This window comes from Littorina saxatilis, linkage group LG8, assembly GCF_037325665.1.
Source record: "Littorina saxatilis isolate snail1 linkage group LG8, US_GU_Lsax_2.0, whole genome shotgun sequence".
In the NCBI taxonomy this organism is placed as follows: domain Eukaryota; kingdom Metazoa; phylum Mollusca; class Gastropoda; order Littorinimorpha; family Littorinidae; genus Littorina; species Littorina saxatilis.
The window spans coordinates 36,377,861-36,398,331 of record NC_090252.1 but is presented as its reverse complement, the minus strand read 5'-3'; the positions used below and the strand labels follow the sequence as shown (position 1 = coordinate 36,398,331).

Here is a 20,471-nt window from a genome sequence, read left to right as displayed (position 1 = left end):
TGACACCTGTTCTCACTGACCTCTTTAACTCCTCCCTCCAGCTCTGTACTGTTCCCCACTGCTTCAAGGCCTCAACCATCATCCCCGTCCCCAAGAAGCCCACAGCGTCGGCCATGAACGACTACAGACCGGTGGCCCTTACCTCCCTGGTGATGAAAGTGCTTGAGCGCCTGGTCCTCAAGCACCTCCAGTCCGTCATCAGCGGTAGGCTCGATCCCCTCCAGTTCGCCTACCAGGCCAACCGGTCTGTGGACGACGCTGTCGCCGTTGCCCTCCACTTCATCCTCCAGCACCTCGAGACCCCCAACTCCTATGCCCGCCTCCTCTTTGTGGACTACTCCTCGGCCTTTAACACCATTATCCCCCAAAAACTCTATGACAAGCTCCTCCTCTTTGACCTTGCCCCTTCCCTCTGCCTGTGGCTCCTTGACTTCCTCCTTCAGCGCCCCCAGACAGTCAAGGTCAACGGCCTCCTCTCCAAGACGCTGGTCCTGAGCACTGGAGCACCCCAGGGGTGCGTCCTCTCACCGCTGCTCTACTGCCTCTTCACCAACGACTGCGTCGCCTCTCATGACTCAGTTCAGCTGGTGAAGTTCGCTGACGACACCACAGCCGAAGGTCTCATCACCGGCGGTGATGAGACCGTGTACCGCCAGGAGGTCGACTGTCTGGTGTCGTGGTGCGACAACAACAATCTCCTGCTGAACGCCACCAAGACCAAGGAGATGGTGGTGGACTTTCGCAGGAAAAAAGGCCCTGTGGCTCCACTGATCATCAACGGCGATCCCATCGAGATGGTGGACTTTTTCAAGTTCTTAGGCACCACCATCTCCAACGACCTGTGCTGGGATGATAACGTTGACGCCATCGTCAAGCGAGCGCGGCAACGCCTCTACTTCTTGCGCCAGCTCAAGAAGTTCCGCCTCAGCCAGGTCATCCTGGTCCAGTTCTACAGGGCCGTGGTGGAGAGCATCTTGACATTCTCCATCACAGTGTGGTACGGCAACACCTCCCAGCTGCTCAAGAACAAGCTGGAGCGTGTGGTGCGCACTGCTAGCAGGATCGTCGGCTGTGAGCTGCCCTCCCTAGCATCCCTCTATGCCAAGCGCATGCTGTCCAGAGCCCAGAAAATTGTGGCCGACGAGTCCCACCCTGGCCATCCCCTCTTCGAGCGCCTGCCCTCAGGTCGTCGATTCCGATCCCTAGGGGCACGCACTCGACGTCTCCAGTCCTCTTTCTTCCCCCAAGCTGTTTCCTCCCTTAACGCATCCCATCCCTCAGTTGGGCAGCTTCGCAGTCGGTGATCCTGCTGGCGGTGAGCTCACCACATCCTGTGACTCAGTGTTAGGTGGTGGTGGTGGTGGTGGTGGGGAGGGGGGGGGGGGGGGGGGTTGAGTGGGACTTTGATGCGTGATTTTTATTTTTTTTTCTATATTTTTAGCTGCATTATTTTAGTCATTCATGAGTGGGTGGGTGGAGGGGATGGGCTAGTTCTAACTATGCATTAGATTATAAAATTGTATTCTGTGTAGACCCTTCCTCCAGCATCTTAGACCACTCTTTGTACCTTTTCTTTTAATAGATGATTGTCATTTGTTTTACCTCATGTCTGCCCTGCGTGTGATGGTGTGATCGTGACTGCTGTAGTGTGGGCGTGTGTATGTTGGTGTGTATGTCAGTGATTGTGTGGGCGTGTGTGTGTGTGTGTCAGTGTGTGTATGGGTGTGTGTGTGTGCGTGATTTTACCAACACTACGCTAAATTCCTTGTGCTTTAAATGTTTTTTTAATGTCACTTGGCTCAATAAATACTGTATTCTGTATTCTGTATTCAGTATAATATTCCATGTGAATGTTGTACAATGAGACTGTTTGCACCCATGATGACTGCATTGTTTGAGTAACACAACTGCCAACTCTTCAATACTGTTTATTATATGGTTATATATATGATAAACAAACAAACAAACACAAAAACCCACCACATATATAATTGCAGGTACATGTTTCAATGAGACAGTCGTGAAATGAATCCCTAACGTCGCCCCAAAGTAAGTAAGTCACAAGCTTTTGTATGTGATAATTTGGGCGAAAAGGCACTATACATAGAGGCAAGATTAAGTGTCATGTGGTGTTTTTGTGTGTGAGCAGCAAGGATTCGATACTCCGGAAAAACTATCCGTAATAAATTGTCAGCGAGGTGTTGTGTCCCTTGATTAAATAATGTCCCGAACTCTGCTGCTGGGGTTTGGAGTTGTTGTAACAGGTAACCGTAGCAGAGTATTGCCTTTCACTGCTGTCCGTACTACGTCGTCTGTCAGACTTGTTGGTCCTCCGTTCAATCCGACTATTACGCAAAATGGTGTATTTGTTTGCTTCTGTCGTTCTTAAAAACAATAGATGTATAGAAAGGAATGGCCCAATGATCTTGTGATGTATTTATTGAATTGGTGTTTTGACTGATTGATTAATTCATTTATTAGCCGATTTGCATTGACCGATTTATCGATTGATTAATTGGTTAAAAGATTGGTGAGGTGTTTTTTTCATTTATTGATTGGTTTATTAGTTTCATGATAAGATGTCAATAATCTCCCCTCCCATGCACCTTCCTCCCCAAATGCACACACACACACACACACACACACACACACACACACACACACACACACACACACACATCCACACACACACGCGCACACATCCACACACACACACATACACATACACACACACACTCAGACACACACATACACCCACACATATGCACACACACACACACACACACGCACACACACCTACACACACACAATCACACACACACACACACACACACACAGACACACATACACGCACACATACACACACAAACACACACACACACACACACACACACACACACACACACGCCTCTGTTCCTTATTGCTTCTGTGCCATAAAAATGTGAATGCTGTGATTCATTCAAACAAACAGCATTAGCATAACAAGGAACTTAGTCGATAAATATCGACAGGGGGCGGACAAATGGTTTACATGTGAAATGTGTGTATATGGGTGTGGGTCTGAAACAAACAAACAAACAAACAAACCATGTGAACCCCCCCCCCCCCCCTCCCACCGCTCGCGGGCTGAACGACTGACGTCACATGTCGCTTCGGTCTTTTCCAGAAGAACACCGCGTGTACATAATACACAATTCGATCGCGTAGCACTGCCAATGCCCTTTTTCGCAACGAAAACCGTGCTGCTGTTTCTTGTGTGTTAAATCTGAAAGCAATATAAGTGAACGAACAAGTAATTGAAAGCTGATATCACGTTACTAAACTCCCAAAAGTAATAAATTACTTCTGACTGCGGTACACAATACATTTTCAAAGCAATTTTTATTATTTTCAAGACATAAAAAATACAACGGAAGAAAAATGCAAGCAATAACAATTTTTTTAAAGTACAGACTAAATACTGAAGCTCTCTATTTCTCTTTAGTATGTTGGATTCAGGTGTACTTACTCACAGTTGCAGACAGATACAGATTCAAACACGTGTCGAGCGTAAAACAAAAAGTGAAACTAGAGAATAACATGAACCTGAAAACTTTTAAAATATTTGTACCCAGCACCAAGAGAGATTATTGTAAAAAAAAAAATGTAATACAAAGTGTGTGTGTTCTACATAAGACAGGAGAATTTACATAGCAACAGAAAACATGCTTGTAAATCACTGAGCACCAATGTAGCTAACTTTGCCCGTCTCAATGAAATGCAATCAATGCAAGTTCGTGCAGTCTAGAAATAAATACAACAATAATTTCAATTGAAACCACAAACTAGTCAAATAAATTGTGTAAATAGTTGGACAAAGAGATGCTTATTAACCCAGGGAAATAACAGGATTTCTTAGCAAAACTTTCCCAACCCAATTACCTGATTCAGTCCGGCTTTTCTGCTTTTAACACTTACTTTCAGTTTCACTAGAATATATCACAACTACAAGAATAACAATGGAACAGGAATGAGATTTTGTTTTGTTTTTGTAAACTACATCAGGATTTAACTAGTTTGGAAGCTCTGCTTACATACAAAATACAGACAGTGACGTTCAATCGTGGTGGCTGATCAGTGCACTGACTGACGGACGATTCGATTTGATCGCTTCACCACGCCTTTCCAACTATGTGCTCCCATGCAGTTTTGGTAGATACATGCTTGTGCAAGTATGTTATTAGTATTACCAATATGAATCTTATTTTCCTTTCGATGGTCAGTTTTACTCACCTCTGTAACGGCAGTCACCTCTGCGAATGCTGTCGAAGAATCTAACCGAAAGTAAACATTCTGGGAATCTACGCGCATCGGCCTTGACGCAAGTTCAATACTGAGCCAATGAGCGCGACGCGGCGAAGTTGGCCTCAATCTTCCCGCACCGTAGACCAGATTAGTAGGTGCTTGATTTTGGTATTTTGATTTTACATAGCATTAAACCTTTCTTGGGGTTCATGGTCATGGCAACAGCCATAATAATATTATATCATGTATAATATTACATTTCAGCATATTTGAATTACATGTCATCATACCAAACTGTCATACATTTTTATTCCCACATCATTCTGATTGATCACAACCAAACCTACTATCAGTGGACACATCCAAATGTAAGCGCCTGTTCTTGACAACTTTTAATCGATCTAAAAATAGCAACTTGCTGGGTCCTTTGCCGCCAACAGACACTGTTTGGCCTGTAGGTAAAATGTACAATGTATTTTCTGATTTGTGCACAAAAGCTTTTTTTCTTTTTTCTTTTTTTTTAACATAACAATGTTTAATGTCACTGTATGTTTAAAAGACCATGGTCATATTTGTAAAAAAAATGTTAAATTAGAAAATAAATAACATTTTGGTTCATGATTTTTCCTACACCTGTGCTGAAAATAAGAAATAAAAATGTCGGTATATAAGTCGCTCAAATACAATTAGATATGAATTGCAGTTGACCCTGCACAATGCGACCTATCATGTTTTTGCGATTTTGCCGTCACCCCTCCCATAGGGTGACGTATTTCACAACTTCCTGTGTTACACAAACTCTGTGATGACCAAATTTGCCTTCACTCCTCCCATAGGGTGACGGATTTCACAACTTTCTACAGATGAACAATGTTGCCTCCACCCCTCCCATAGGGTGACGGATGTCACAACTTCCTGTGTACACAAACTGATGACGTATTTCACAACAAAATGGCGCTGCCCATGGTCAACCTCGAAACTATCCGTATAGAATGGGGGCGTCCTCGCCCCCATAACAATTAATACGATCGATGTCATCATTGTGCCTCCTCAACATTGACAATGGCAGCTACTTTTCTGTGTGACGGCTCAACTCTCAATAGAAACCTGTAAATCATGAGTTTTGGAGTCATTCCAACTACCTTGTTGACCAGGAAGTTATCTTCTGAGGTGGAAATTGATTCCATACTAAACGTTTCCAGTGTGTCCTGTTCTTCACGTGAGGGCTAGACCTAAAACACCCTTTGTGAATGCCCTTTCGAGATCGTGCACGAATGCAAGGTCACCCGCCATTTTTGCAAGTGCCAGTCAAAGGTACCTTCCTTGTTGTGTAGATCCTCGTGTAACTATGTTAAAGGTACTGTCCTTGACATTTCAACATACGCGCAGGTCTCAGGGCTTTTCAGTCATGCCTCAGGCATAATTATATCCATTTGAGATTATACCAAGTTGTATCGACCCTCTTGCAAGGAATCCAAAACTGCAGTTTAAAAAAAAATCATCATTGTTCGGGCAGGGAAGCGTGGCTCTCGATCAGGCTCACATCAGGTCCCGCATGTGAATCAATTACGTCAAAATTAAGCCTTCATGGAAGTCTATTACTCTCGGCGAGAGGGAGAATTCTTTCTCTGTCGGGTAGTTTACGTACAATGAAACTTCCACAGTATCGGTATGAATCATTTATCTGTAGACATGCAAAGTCAAGAATGTTTGGGACATAAGTGAACTATGCTATGACGAGTTTAACAACTTTTTTCTGAAACATTGCGTCACATCTGACAAGATATCTGTAACGATCCAAAATGTCGCTCGAAGTATCTCTAGTATGTTAATAAATTATTCTGAACGTTTCAAAACAATCCTCAGAGTGATTGCTAAAGTACAGAAGCAACGAGAGGAGGCAGACGCACAAACATTTTTTTTTTGATTAGTGCTTTTGTTATGACACCCCTGAAAAATGACACAAAAAGTCCTGTTTTTGACCGCTCTTGAGATCGACACCTGCATCAGTAGGAATAGCATAGCACACGAAATACGCAAGGTAGCTAAACAAAGCAACCTGTTCAGGTTAGATAATTGATTGGACTTTCTTCTAATATGTAAAAGTTGCAGAGTTTTGCTAATTGTGATTTTTTTGTCGATTTTTAATTGGGCCCTTCCGTTTTTGTCTGGTCGATTTTGAGGGTACCCTTATTTGAGCGGCGGTCACGTGATACCTGTAAAAGATATCTTTAATCCCAAAAGTGATCATGATAGTCAAGTTAACGGCCTTAACTTAACCTTTTAATGAAATTACACGGGAACTAAATGCTTTAATTTGGGTGCGAAATGTTTTGCAATAATATTTTGGCCAAGTTTATTATTCAATGTGAAGACAGCAAACATTTACAGCGTGTACAATGGGATTTTATTTCACCCATTTTTACTGAAGTTTGTGTTTGTTTTTGTAATTGACACCAAAGTCAGACTGCGGAAATAATTCACAAAAGTGTCCTAGCTACTATATACACGCTGTTGACTTTTGGTGAATGTCCAAGAAAGGCTGCTCTAGCTGCTCTAGCTCTTAGCACGCGTGTCACCATACTTACTAGAACGTCTGCCTCCTCTCGTTGCTTCTGTAAACCCTTACCATAGACGAAGACCACTTGACAAACAGACTCCCCACTCTCGAACTGAACTGTATAAAAAGTCATTTTTTCTGTCTTCGACTACCCCCCGCGGGTTAGGGGGAGTCCCATATTGGTTGGGACTAGAAAGAATTTACCCGATGCTAACCAGCATGTCGTAAGAGGCGACTAACGGTTCTGTTTCTTCTCTTCTTTTGTCTTATTTCTGCCTTACCAGTCCTTTCACCTATATTTCCTTCCAAGAAAACTCTCCCTACTATTCCCTGCAGTTTTCCAATTCTTTTCTTGTTGTCTTATTTCTACCTGACTGGATCCATCACCTTTATTTCACTTACCAAAAGTCTTCTTTTCCACATCCTTATTTCTCTGCACCCCGCATGTCGTATGAGGCGACTAACGGATTCTGTTTCTCCTTTAACCCTTGTTAAGTGGTTCTTGTATAGAATATAGTCAATGTTTGTAAAGATTTTAGTCAAGCAGTATGTAAGAAATGTTTAGTCCTTTGTACTGGAAACTTGCATTCTCCCAGTAAGGTCATATATTGTACTACGTTGCAAGCCCCTGGAGCAATTTTTTGATTAGTGCTTTTGTGAACAAGAAACACTTAACAAGTGGCTCTATCCCATCTCCCCCCTTTCCCCTATCCCATCTCCCCCATTTCCCTCGTCGCGATATAACCTTCGTGGTTGAAAACGACGTTAAACACCAAATAAAGTAAAGAAATGTCTTCGACTTCCCTGTGGAATGAGCTTCCAGATACTGTAAAACAACTTGACTCTATTGGTTTATTTAAAAAAAACGTATTAGTTCTGATGATTCTGTTGTTCCCTCGTATAGATACACATGATCTGATCGAAAATCAGAAATTATCCATTGCAGACTGAGATTGAGGATCAGCAATCTAAATAATGATCTATTCGACAGACATTTAATTCCCGACCCGTCATGCACCTGTGGTTATCCTATTGAAAATGCGGAGCACTATATTTGTCATTGCCCCTTATCTCTTCAAATACGTGAAGTCATCTTGACAACACTGCCCAACTATGATTTGCTAACCGCTGATGATTTTCTGTATGGCAATAGAGACAAGTCAGACAGCGAAAATGCATTGATATTTGACCAGTTATTCAGGTTTATCTTATTAAGCAAACGTTTTGAACAATGAATGCATTTATCTCATCCATGTTCGAAACGACCATGTGCAGAACTGTTTACATTTCCTTGTTCTGGTAGTATTCTATTTTCAACCATGTGGAAGTCATTGTATGCGTGTGTGTGCGAGTGAGTGTGCGAGCGTGTGTGAATACTGTTGTTAGTTTAGCATTGTTTTTGTTTTTTTCCTTTTATTGTTACATGTTTGTCTACCATAATTTACAATTATTATTTTGACATTATTTCAAACCTATTATATTAAAATCGTCCGCCAAATTTCATTTTCTTTTAGAGTACGCTTATAAGCCCAGCTTGTTGTGCTCCATGTTCCTAATTTCATGTATGCGGCAATAGTTCCAACGAAATGTATTGAATACAAACTTGTTTAAATCAAAAGCTGCTCTAACATCATATACACTCTTGGTCTGGTCTGTGATGTCTTACATAGTCACTTTCCATGGAAGGAATGTATCTTTAAACTAAGAAAAACGACCTTTAAGTCAAACATGCAATAACATGTTCGTTTCAACCGGTGCATGTGACCGAATAATGTTTTGCAGTTCGCAGGGTATAAGGTGTCCCCTGGTGACGACGCTTTATTGTATGAGCTTTGACAGCATTGAGGCAGTACCGTTGTTAAGACTATCAAACCCAAGGGCGTTTGTTGGCAAGATAGCAACCCTTAACTTCACACACACACACACACACACACACACACACACACACACACACACACACACACACACCATACCTTTGTGCGCATTGAACTTAACTCTTTGCCGTTGTATCCACGGTTATTTTGCTTGGCATCAACCTTTGACTTTATGGAATTCGACCAGGAAGTTCTGTTGATGTTACTCTTAGACCTCAAAGGCACATGAGTGTGTTTTTGTTTTTGTGTTTTCTGAGTGTTTGTCGTTGAGTTGTTTTCTTTCTCGTTGTTGTTTTGTGTGTTTGTTGTTTTTGTTAACCGAAGTTGACTTAAAGCCGGAAGAATGTTTTTTGTGCCCAACCAGGTAGGGACAAAGTTGGAAAATAGTCTGATTGTTTTTAATTAACCCCAATGGATTATACAACAAACACGCTCACACACAAATTGGTTTTACAAAAGCACACACCAAGAGTAGGAGAGAGAGAGAAAGAGAGAGTGAGTGAGTGAGAGAGAGAGAGAGAGATAATGCGAGCGAGAGAGAGAGAGAGCGAGAGAGAGAGAGAGCGAGAGAGAGAGAGAGCGAGAGAGAGAGAGAGAGAGAGAGAGAGAGAGAGAGAGAGAGAGGATCCAATAAGCACGCCGATGTGAACATTAAAACATATATGCCTTCAGTTACCAAGTTATTGCAATGAGACGCTCAATGTAACCATACTTTGGTGACACACAATTTCGAATTCATGATTATGCGTTCTTTGTGCATTGTGTTCAAGGAAATAGGCTACAAATCCACCTGAATATTGTAAATACATATTCGCAATAACTTTTCTTCTCTTCGTCTGACAAGAAACGTGCGCCAAATAATCATATGTTTTGTCTCGTGCCAAACAATGTGCACGCAAGCTCGGACATTTTCAGACAACAAATCGTGTTGGCATTTATTGTGCAAAAGGCAATACGGCTCAGGGGGCAATTAATCATTTGTGAATGTCCAACACTTAAAACCCAGTTCTCACACAATAATGCCCTTGTCAAGAAAAGTCGGTATTTGTCCGACCAAACACAGAGCCTTTGTCACAGTCGCTATGGTGTTTATGACAGATAGAATCTTCGGCTAAAGAATGTGAGATTTGGTCAAAAGAAACGCACTCTCCTATAGAAGCCATACTGAAGTAAAGTGAGCGACAGCAAGCAAACACGTACAGGGCGCAGAGAGAGAGAGAGAGAGAGAGAGAGAGAGAGAGAGAGAGAGAGAGAGAGAGAGAGAGAGAGAGAGAGAGAGTGAAAGAAAGAGAGAGAGAGAGAGAGAGTGAGAGAGAGAGTGAGAGAGAGAGAGCTATACCCTCATATACATACACACACACGTACACACACACACATAAACACACACACACATAAACACACACACACACACACACACACACACACACACACACACACACTTAGTTTTTTTTAAATCTTTTGTTCAAATTGTATGTTCCACACAAGAAATGTAAATGACACCAGATAAGCAAGTAAGAAAAACATGCGCATAATACATAAAACAACAACAACAAGTCGCGGAAGGCGAAAATACAACATTAATTTTAGTCAAGTAGCTGTCGAACTCACAGAACGAAACTGAACGCAATGCCATTTTTCAGCAAGACCGTATACTCGTAGCATCGTCAGTCCACCGCTCATGGCAAAGGCAGTGAAATTGACAAGAAGAGCGGGGTAGTAGTTGCGCTGAGAAGGATAGCACGCTTTTATGTACCTCTCTTCCTTTTAACTTTCTGAGCGTGTTTTTAATCCAAATCATATCTATATGTTTTTGGAATCAGGAACCGACAAGGAATAAGATGAAAGTGTTTTTAAATTGATTTCGAAAATTTAATTTTGATCATAATTTTTATATTTTTACTTTTCAGAGCTTGTTTGTAATCCAAAAATAACATATTTATATGTTTTTGGAATCAGAAAATGATGGAAAATAAGATGAACGTAAATTTGGATCGTTTTATAAAAATTTTTTTTTTTACAATTTTCAGATTTTTAATGACCAAAGTCATTAATTAATTTTTAAGCCACCAAGCTGAAATGCAATACCGAAGTCCGGGCTTCATCGAAGATTACTTGACTATAATTTCAACCAATTTGGTTGAAAAATGAGAGCGTGACAGTGCCGCCTCAACTTTCACGAAAAGCCGGATATGACGTCATCAAAGACATTTATCAAAAAAATGAAAAAAAACGTCTGAGGATATCATACCCAGGAACTTTCATGTCAAATTTCATAAAGATCGGTCCAGAAGTTTAGTCTGAATCGCTCTACACACACACAGACAGAGACAGACAGACACACATAGACCACGACCCTCATCTCGATTCCCACTCTACGTTACAACATTTAGTCAAAACTTGACTAAATGTAAAAAGCACACCAAATACCGATAAGCACAATGGGCAAACGACTGTTGTACTACTGTCCAAAATCACACATGATTAAATAAACGATGAACGACAAGGAAAAGAAGAACACATGAGAGCAGAAGCGCCCTAAAGGGCATTAACTCACTTTGATCTAAAATAATCACCATACTTGTGTTGCGTTTTCGAGCAAATCGTGCCTTCCGCCTCTACAGTAGGTTTCCCAAATTCGTCAAATTCGAACCCAAAACGGACAGATTAATAGTATCCCTTTGAGTTTGCTTGTTTTTAACCAAGTAAGATTTTCAACATCAAATATGCCTAGTTCAGTCTATGAAACGAATAGAGAATTGTATACTTCCATGTACGTATAACATAATCACACTTTAAGCAAAAAAGGCAAATATTAAGATCAAACAGTTAACACGCATTATCTGCTTTTCATCCCACACAGGGAAAAATATTATTGACTAAAAAACATAAAACTTGGGTCAAGCTCAAGCACAAACTAAAACAAAAGGTAAATTTATTACAGGGTTATGTACATTTTCTCATGGCTTATACACGGGGATAATTACCAGCACACCTGCATTAAAGGTAAATGTCATATTTGTTTGATTGGTTAATAATCGCCTTACAGTGTCCATTGTCGCTGCCCTACACGCCACCAGGCGTGAAAGGCAGTAAGCCTTACTGTGTCTATGTGTATAAGCTACTTTGATTGAGAAGGTTGTTCAGATTAGCATCTCTACAGCGTCAAGTAAGCAAGACGATGTTGCTTTGAGCTAATAAGGCAGTCGGTTTTACCGACTTTCCGAAGCAATGTATATTTGTCTGATGTCTTATTTAACCACAAATAAAGTTCATCACGCTGTACCATCGACGTCTAGACTTCGTTTTGCAGGAACGCATGATGAGTGTGAAAGTGTTACATTAATGGCAATGAATAATCTATTGACTGGAGGTGCCCAGCAGACTCAAGGTAAGGATATCGGACCATGACACGGGTATGTACACCTCTCTAAACTGTACAGTTACATTCCATAAGTTTACATGAGACATATATGCATTATTCAGTTATATACTAAGCTGAAGTGGTAATTGTTATTTTGTCCACGAACATTCCACTGTTGTTTTTACCTTCGACAGTGTCAACATTTAGTTTTAACTTTATTTTCGGAAGTGTTCAGCAACTTTGAAATGCTATTTACATTATACGATGTTTGATGGGTTGTTGACAGACCAGCTTTAGGCTATTGTCGGTCCGAGGGGGAGCATATCGTCTTTTGTTTCATATTTATTGCCCAAACATAGTTTTTGTCATCATTTTGGTAGTGAGAAAATAAGTGAACAATCAACACAGGGAGCCATGCTTTAAAACACGAGTTCCGTGCTGATAACCACACGAGTTCCGTGCTGATAACCACTGGCATTTAAAGCTGGCTTGTGAAAGCAATTTTCTGTGTTTTTGAGTTCATAAAATGTTGGGATGAATATGTCAGGTTTGAGGATGCACAGTTATGTAGGTTCATCTCGGTATTCCACTCCCTCGGCTTTCAGTTGTGAATATTAAGCTTATTGATCGAATGTCGAAGCTACGTTGGGTCAAAGGTCACAGAAGATTTGCGTCGTGCAGCGAAGGAAAGAATCGCGATTTTGTTTCCGACTCAGTACCTCTTTGTTTTTCATTAGACATGTCATTCTGCTTGCTCGGCTTTGTTAGATGTTTGCATATCTTGTTGCTATTTTCTTTGCTTTTATTATTATTTCTTATTTGTGCTTCGTTTATCGATACAACGTCTTGTGCACGGGTCAAAATGTGTGTGTCAGGCCGGGGTCAATTGGTTGAAGTTGACGTTCGTGTTTCTCCGAACGTCTGTGTATCGAAACACAGATACACGCACTTCATGACTTTGTAAGAAGCCAAAACATATCGGTAGGTTTCATTTGTTCGTGATGAATTGATGACCTTTCATGAAGTAGTTTTGTTTTTTGTTTACTTTTGCCATTTTGCCAGTTCGTTTTTGGAACTTTGCAAAGCAATGTCGTGTCGTCTGTTTAGGTCTGGGGAAACGCCAATGAAAAGAGCCGAAGAATCCCCGAGCGTTTCTATTGGGTTTGCTTTTGATTATCCATGTATAACCTACTTGCTGCAACTATGGTAACCGGGGATGTATTGCCTTGGGAATATGAGATTTATTTCCCAGGTGCTTGTGAATGAAAACTCGTGAAAATGATGACAAACATATTTATTTAGCGTCAAGATTAAGAGGTATACATGCATAAATGATAAAACAGAGAACCTGTATTTTTCAAGAAATCACAAAATACATTGAGAGACTTCCAAAACAATTTTAACTAAAATGGTAATCATCTCTCATGCCGAAAATGACCAGTACATCGTGAATCTTGCCTTGTACAGTTGAATTCTGTTACTCCAGTTAGCTCCTTCCATCAGTGGAAATGAAATGGTTTCAACGAGAAGGCAGGAACCATGCACACAGTAAAATGTCATTACCTCCACAAATGTCACTTGGAAGGTGTTGCCTTGACGTTTTCACTCAACGCCCGTGACCGTGAAGTGCTTCACTGTCATTTAGTCCCAAACCGACATGAAAGTCGATCAATAGCATCATCGTCCAAACCCCATCCATAAACTGTTGTGACAGGGTGTCATTAAAAACAAAACACTACACACCATATTGAAACAAGAGAGTTAAGCAAATAGAGGAAAAGCTCGGTCAATAGACCCTCAACATTCCTTAACCCTACTAAAAGAAAACAAACATGTTTGTTTGTGTTTCAGCAATACTCACAATATTACATGAAAAACACTATATCTGCCTGGTCATGTAAATTACCGTTCAAACCTACATTTCAAACTGTAAGTATTTCAACATAAATAATCCGTAATTGTCCTAATGGCAAGATGCCAAATCGTGTGGTGACTCAGAAAACCCTGACTAAAACAGATTCTTCCGTGGTTTTGTAACAAATCAAAATGATAATATTTGAAGAGCACTCATAGAGGAACATAATATAACACAAAACACTATGATTTTACAGGTGAATTCGAAAAAAAACCGCAACAACGTGGTAACCATTTTTTAAACTAAATTTCAAGCATCAAACGCATGCAAATTACCTTCTAAAATTAATAAGACATTTCTAAAACTTTGCTACATCTAAGACAAGGTACTACTTCAACCACAGTAAAAACATAAATACCATTGTATATACTAAATATTGAACTGTAGTACTTCTACTACCCCTACCATTTACTCATTTTGACACAAAGCATACTGCTATAGGTCAACGCATTAGAATAATGTATTTAACAATTACACATTATTATTATTTGTTGTTGTTGTATGTACACCCAAAGAGTGCATAGGAGAAAAATAACAAGACGTGTATAGCTAAAGTCAATCTATGGGCTTTTTAGAATGAAATTGAACACACTGCACTTTTTCTCGTGACAAGTGAAATTATAGGCTGTCCAAATCCCTGCAGCCCAGAGAGCGTTTTATTGTCTTGGAAACAAAGCCAAATCACCCTAACATGACAAACACATATGTTCTTGATTTTTAGCTTGTTTTAAATCAAACACAACATAATTATGTATACATTTTTTTTGTTTTTTTTTTTGTTTTTGTGTGATTCAGGAGACATTAAAGAATACAATGCACGCATGCACACACATGCACTTTTACACCACAAACCTCGTCTCGATCCCCAGTCTATCTGAAAAAGTTAAGTCAAAATTAGAAAAAGAAAATAAAGTGATACGTCTTTATTGATCGGATAACCTTGAGTGCGGGATAACCAAATTTTGCACAAAAATCGCCACAAAATAAATTAGTAAAAAAAAAAAGAAAGAGGAATACGATTTCTGGGCATACATCCCTTACTTCAATCAATTCTCTATATATTACTCTATAGCTTTTTTCGTTTGACGTTTGAGTTTGGCGAGTGACCTGTTTTAATATAAAGAGGAGAGAGAGAGAGAGAGAGAGAGAGAGAGAGAGAGAGAGAGAGAGAGAGAGACAGAGAGAGAGAGAGAGACAGAGAGAGACAGAGAGAGACAGAGAGAGAACTCGGTAACTTTATTAACTGAGGGATAATAGCATTAGGTCCATATGGTCCTTTCTTACATCTAGTCCCTACTACGTACAATACACATATAAAACAAAGTTAAAACAAGTCGCGTAAGGCGAAAATACAACATTTAGTCAAGTAGCTGTCGAACTCACAGAATGAAACTGAACGCGATGCAGTTTTTCAGCAAGACCGTATACTCGTAGCATCGTCAGTCCACCGCTCATGACAAAGGCAGTGACATTGACAAGAAGAGTGGGGTAGTAGTTGCGCTGAGAAAGATAGCACGCTTTTCTGTACCTCTCTTCGTTTTAACTTTCTGAGCTTGTTTTTAATCGAAACATATCATATCTATATGTTTTTGGAATCAGGAACCGACAAGGAATAAGATGAAAGTGGTTTTAATTTGATTTCAAAAATTTAATTTTCATCATAATTTTTATATTTTTAATTTTCAGAGCTTGTTTGTTTTTTTATCCAAATATAACATATTTATATATTTTTGGAATCAGAAAAAGATGAAGAATAAGCTAAACGTAGTTTTGGATCGTTTTATAAGAAAAATAATTTTTTTACAATTTTCAGATTTTTAATGACCAAAGTCATTAATTAATTTGTAAGCCACCAAGCTGAAATGCAATACCGAAGTCCGGGCTTCGTCGAAGATTACGTGACCAAAATTTCAACCGATTTGGTTGAAAAATGAGAGAGTGACAGTGCCGCCTCAACTTTCACGAAAAGCCGGATATGACGTCATCAAAGACATGTTTAAAAAAAATGAAAAAAACGTCTAGGGATATCATACCCAGAAACTCTCATGTCAAATTTCAAAACGATCGGTCCAGTAGTTTAGTCTGAATCGCTCTACACACACACACAGACACACGCACATACACCATGACCCTCGTCTCGATTCCCCCCTCTACGTTAAAACATTTAGTCAAAATTTGACTAAATGTAAAAAGATTAAAAAAAAAAAGAACATGAATGAATACATTGTCACACCATTTTAAAGATAGATGAGACGTACTTGCAAAATAATGTCAGTAAAACACAATCACGTACGGACAAGTATAAACACACTCATGGTCTTTTCTAAAAGTTGGTGTTTTTGGCGAGTGCTGACTATTATAGACTTTGTTTTAACTGAATTAATAAGCATACGGTTTGCAGAGCACCACTCAGAAACATCGTTTAGGCTCTGTTGCAGTTTGTCTGCATTTGTGCAGGGCTTTTCCCTGTTGCGTGAAAGGTTGTATCATCTGCTAACTTACGACACATAGTCAGACTGAAGTTATACAGGCAAATCATTTATATACAGGCCCCAAAACAGACCCCTGTGGCATTCCACATTATGGTTTTCGCTAATGTTTCTGATAACAGACGAAAGACGAACGTGATTGTAGAATGGCCGACTTCGACAGTGATCTCCGTTCTGTTCTTCATCGTTCTAAGGTCAAAACAAATCGAAAATGTGAGACTGCTGTGGGAAGGAGACCGTGATATTGTTGCATCATCCCAACTGGGTACGGACAAAGTCGTTCGCTCCGTAGCCATTTTGTTATGATCACGTGACAAAGCTGATTGTAATTCAATCGAGTTTGCGTTTTAATGAAACAGATCCTGTGATTGGTCAGAAAGCCCCAACTCATTAAAAATTACCGGTCATTAATTGTCGATAGTCACTCGCTAAAAAATCCATTAACAACCTGCTGTCGAGGCGCATTGATACAGCCTCAACTAGTCTCGGTTAGCTTTCTTTCTTTATTTATTTTGTGTTTAACGTCGTTTTCAACCACTCGGTTAGCTTTGAGGGTCATTTTACAAGTAGGAAATATGAAGTACCAACGAAATACCGAGACCATAAGGTATGCGAAGTGATGACGTCGGATACGTGACGTAAGTTGATGCATGAATTCTTTCGGACTACGTCAGTCAATTCCAAAGATCGCTTTTGTGATGAAAAGAATTTGTTTTGAGTTTGCTGTCCAGAAACTCGTCAAAAAAGAAGGGAAAATGTATGTGAAAGAAAACAAAACAGGAGGAGAGTGATACGATAGGAATACAGAGACATATTTCTTGGGACTTGACCCTTGCAGGTAGGTGGACTGAAAGTAGTGTGTGAACAGAACAGAACCAATTCTGTCTGTTTACCATCGCATGAAAGCAGGAAAGAGATCGTCGTCAGATTGAATTACAATAACATTAACACGCTTCCATTTGAAACTTCTCGGTCTTCATCGTGGATTGACGCCCTCCCAAAGTTCAATTGAAGCCCTCCGTCGCGTTCAATTAGCTTTTGTCGGGCGTCAATCCCCGATGAAGACCTCGAAGTTTCAAATGGGAGCATGTTAATGTGTAATTATCACGTGACACTTTTGCCATATTTAGAGTTGTTTGCTCAGTAAATACATCCGTGAAAGATAGCTCGCTTAAAAGTGCCTTACATAACAATTCCTTTCTACATTTAAAAATTACACACCATGAAAAGTCATTATCGACGATCGCGAATCTGCTTACATGAATAACACATTACGAAAAGCTCTAAATATGTAAAACACCGATCTACTCTCCAGAGAAGGAAAACGAAGGCATCCTGTCAGGGATAAATGAGACCGGAAGGGAAGTAACTCAGGATGCTGACGTCATGTCATGCGTCATATGTTCAGGGTGTCATTGTCCAGTCTTTTCACTTTTGTTGGCAAATTCTTGGTCTTGGTTACATCGATTTGTTTAAAACTACATTTTATTCTGGTACGTTCCTTTGGAATTCACTACCTGTAAATATCAGGTCATGTCTGTCATTATCTTCTTTTAAAAGACAGCTCCGAAAGCACCTCTCCAACGACTAAGTCGGTGTACAATTTGTGCGAGTGTGTGTGAGGGTGCGTAAAAGAGAAAGTGTACAGTATACTTCCACAATTTTAGTATTGTCGATTTTTGTTTATTTTTATTTTAGAGAGTTCAATCTGTATACGTAAATTATACATACTCCTCTCACGGCACTGTCAAAATATGGGAGATAACTCTGTTTTCTTGTTTTGATAGATTTCCCTTTAATGCGCGTAGTATTGATTTATCCTGTCAGAGAGACTGAGCGATAGCATGGACCAATGATTATCAGAATGATGACGTCAGAACTAATGACGTGGTGAGGAGATATGAAGCAAAGTTTCTGTCACAATGGGTGCAGCCGTTTCGGAGCCTTTAGTTATCAACAGACACACAGAAACAAGCTTTATAAGTTAGAGTTCTGTTCTCAATAGTAGACTCTAGCCTTAAAGTTAAAACCCCTGTCAGAAAGTAAAAATTCATGTCACTAAGCGTCAGTTTTCCTTTTTATGGAAATCCCACAAATTTAGGGATGTTAGTCAATAGTAGGAATGTATACAATGACGTCATCCTTGATTCTTTTTCTCGGCATATTCCTGCAAGGAAAAAAGGATTCAAGTAAATCAAGCAGCCTAGCTTTATTTCACATGTGCTGATTGCAGTTTAAATTGCTTAATTAAACCATCATCATATCCGTCTGTACGAGAGAGCAATCTTAAGGCGTGCTAGTGTTTTGCTATTTAAGGATTTAGAAATGTGTTCTTTCGATAAGAAATTCGAGTCTTCCTTTGAAAGTGTTGAACACTGTTTGTGTGGAGAGAAGGGGATGTTATTAACAACATCTATATAGTAATGCAAAGCAGAAGAACTTTTCCTCCTTTCAAATCAAGGTTCAATTCCTGCTGAAGTTGAAGACATTGATAGGTCTTATTCATGTGCTTGTGTTTCTGTCACACACACACACGCACGCGCGCGCGCACACAGACACACACACACACACACACACACACACACACACGTACACACACACACACACACACACACACACACACACACACACACACACACACACATACATACACACAGACACAAACGAACGCATGATAACACGCATGAGAACACGCATGGAAACTAACACACTTGCACGTGGTGGACAAGAACATAACAGACACAAACAGGAAACACTCACTTGCTTGCTATATAAATGGCTTGGACCAAAACAGTTCATTTTGCTGCAAATAAGAGATGTTTTCTGTGTACTATAATGTGTTTTAAAAGCACACTTAAAACAATAAATAAATTTATGGAAAATGCATGTAGAATTTAGAGAACATGGAATACGAAATTTAATGCAGAAAGGTTGGTTGGCTGAACCACTGCTAAATAAACGGCATTATCGTATGCAATGCCAACCTGTATTCAATACGCCGTTCTTCAAGCATTGTGATGATTACAACATATTTGCATTTGTTGCATTATGATTTTATAAGTTTTGTTATATAAGTGTATTTATAAGCCATTTGTTCAATAATTCACAGTTCACATGTTCTTTATGGGTGTACATGTACATTTCAGCCTGATTGGTCAAAGTGAGACACATGAGAAAAGAATGGTTGATTGGTAATTATTTGTATGGTTTCAAAACCCTATGATGAGGAGGAAAGGGAGTTAGACACATAGTGCAATTAAGATACTTCTTTAAATAAGTTAGTTTCCCAACATTCAGTAAGAATCACATGCAGAAGCCTATCTAAGCATCTACACAACTTAACACCAATAAATGCAAATATTCGTCTCATTATTCAGCTGAATCAGACACTATCAGTGTATTTCCATTTAAATAAGCTCAATCTGGGCTAGGAGTTTGTACATTAACATCAATGTGTAACGTGCCCGTCAATGACATTCGTTCACAACTATTGTCAGAACATATAGATAACATTTTTTTAGACCAAACATACCCGTTTTAAAGACGAAAGGTGACCCCTTCTCTGAACTGTCATTCTTCTTAATGACAGTGATCGTGACCTCGTAGTAAGTGTCCGCTGACAATTGTTTTAATGTTGTAGTCCGGATATTCCCATCTATACTTGGTGTATGATGTTTTTCTCCAATATGTTTTGTTGGCTTCACTGGTTTACCTGATGTATCACCTTCCACCTGTATAAACATGAACAAGATCACATCAATGTGAGCAATTGGATATCTCTTATGTCAACGCATTCTGCACGGCATTGATGTTTCCTTCCACAAACGTTGGACATGTCCAAAGCAATGAAGGAAATCACTAATGTTCTGTGTGCAAATAAGCAATCTATCCAAACCATTACGTCTTTTCTCTCAACTGTTCTTATACATTTATTCAATTAGATGACTTCAGCCATTTTCTATCGAATGTGTTTTGTTAACCTTCGCCC

General features: G+C 39.8%; 1 long non-coding RNA gene across 1 annotated transcript; it reads right to left on the bottom strand.

Moving 5' to 3' along the window:
* Positions 1-18,341: 18,341 nt before the first annotated feature.
* On the bottom strand, positions 18,342-20,137 carry LOC138972290 (uncharacterized). The gene is made up of 3 exons (XR_011457536.1): positions 20,016-20,137; positions 19,244-19,286; positions 18,342-18,650 (listed from the first exon to the last, which is right to left on the bottom strand). It is a non-coding gene; the product is annotated as an uncharacterized lncRNA (long non-coding RNA).
* Between the last annotated feature and the right edge of the window lie 334 nt (positions 20,138-20,471).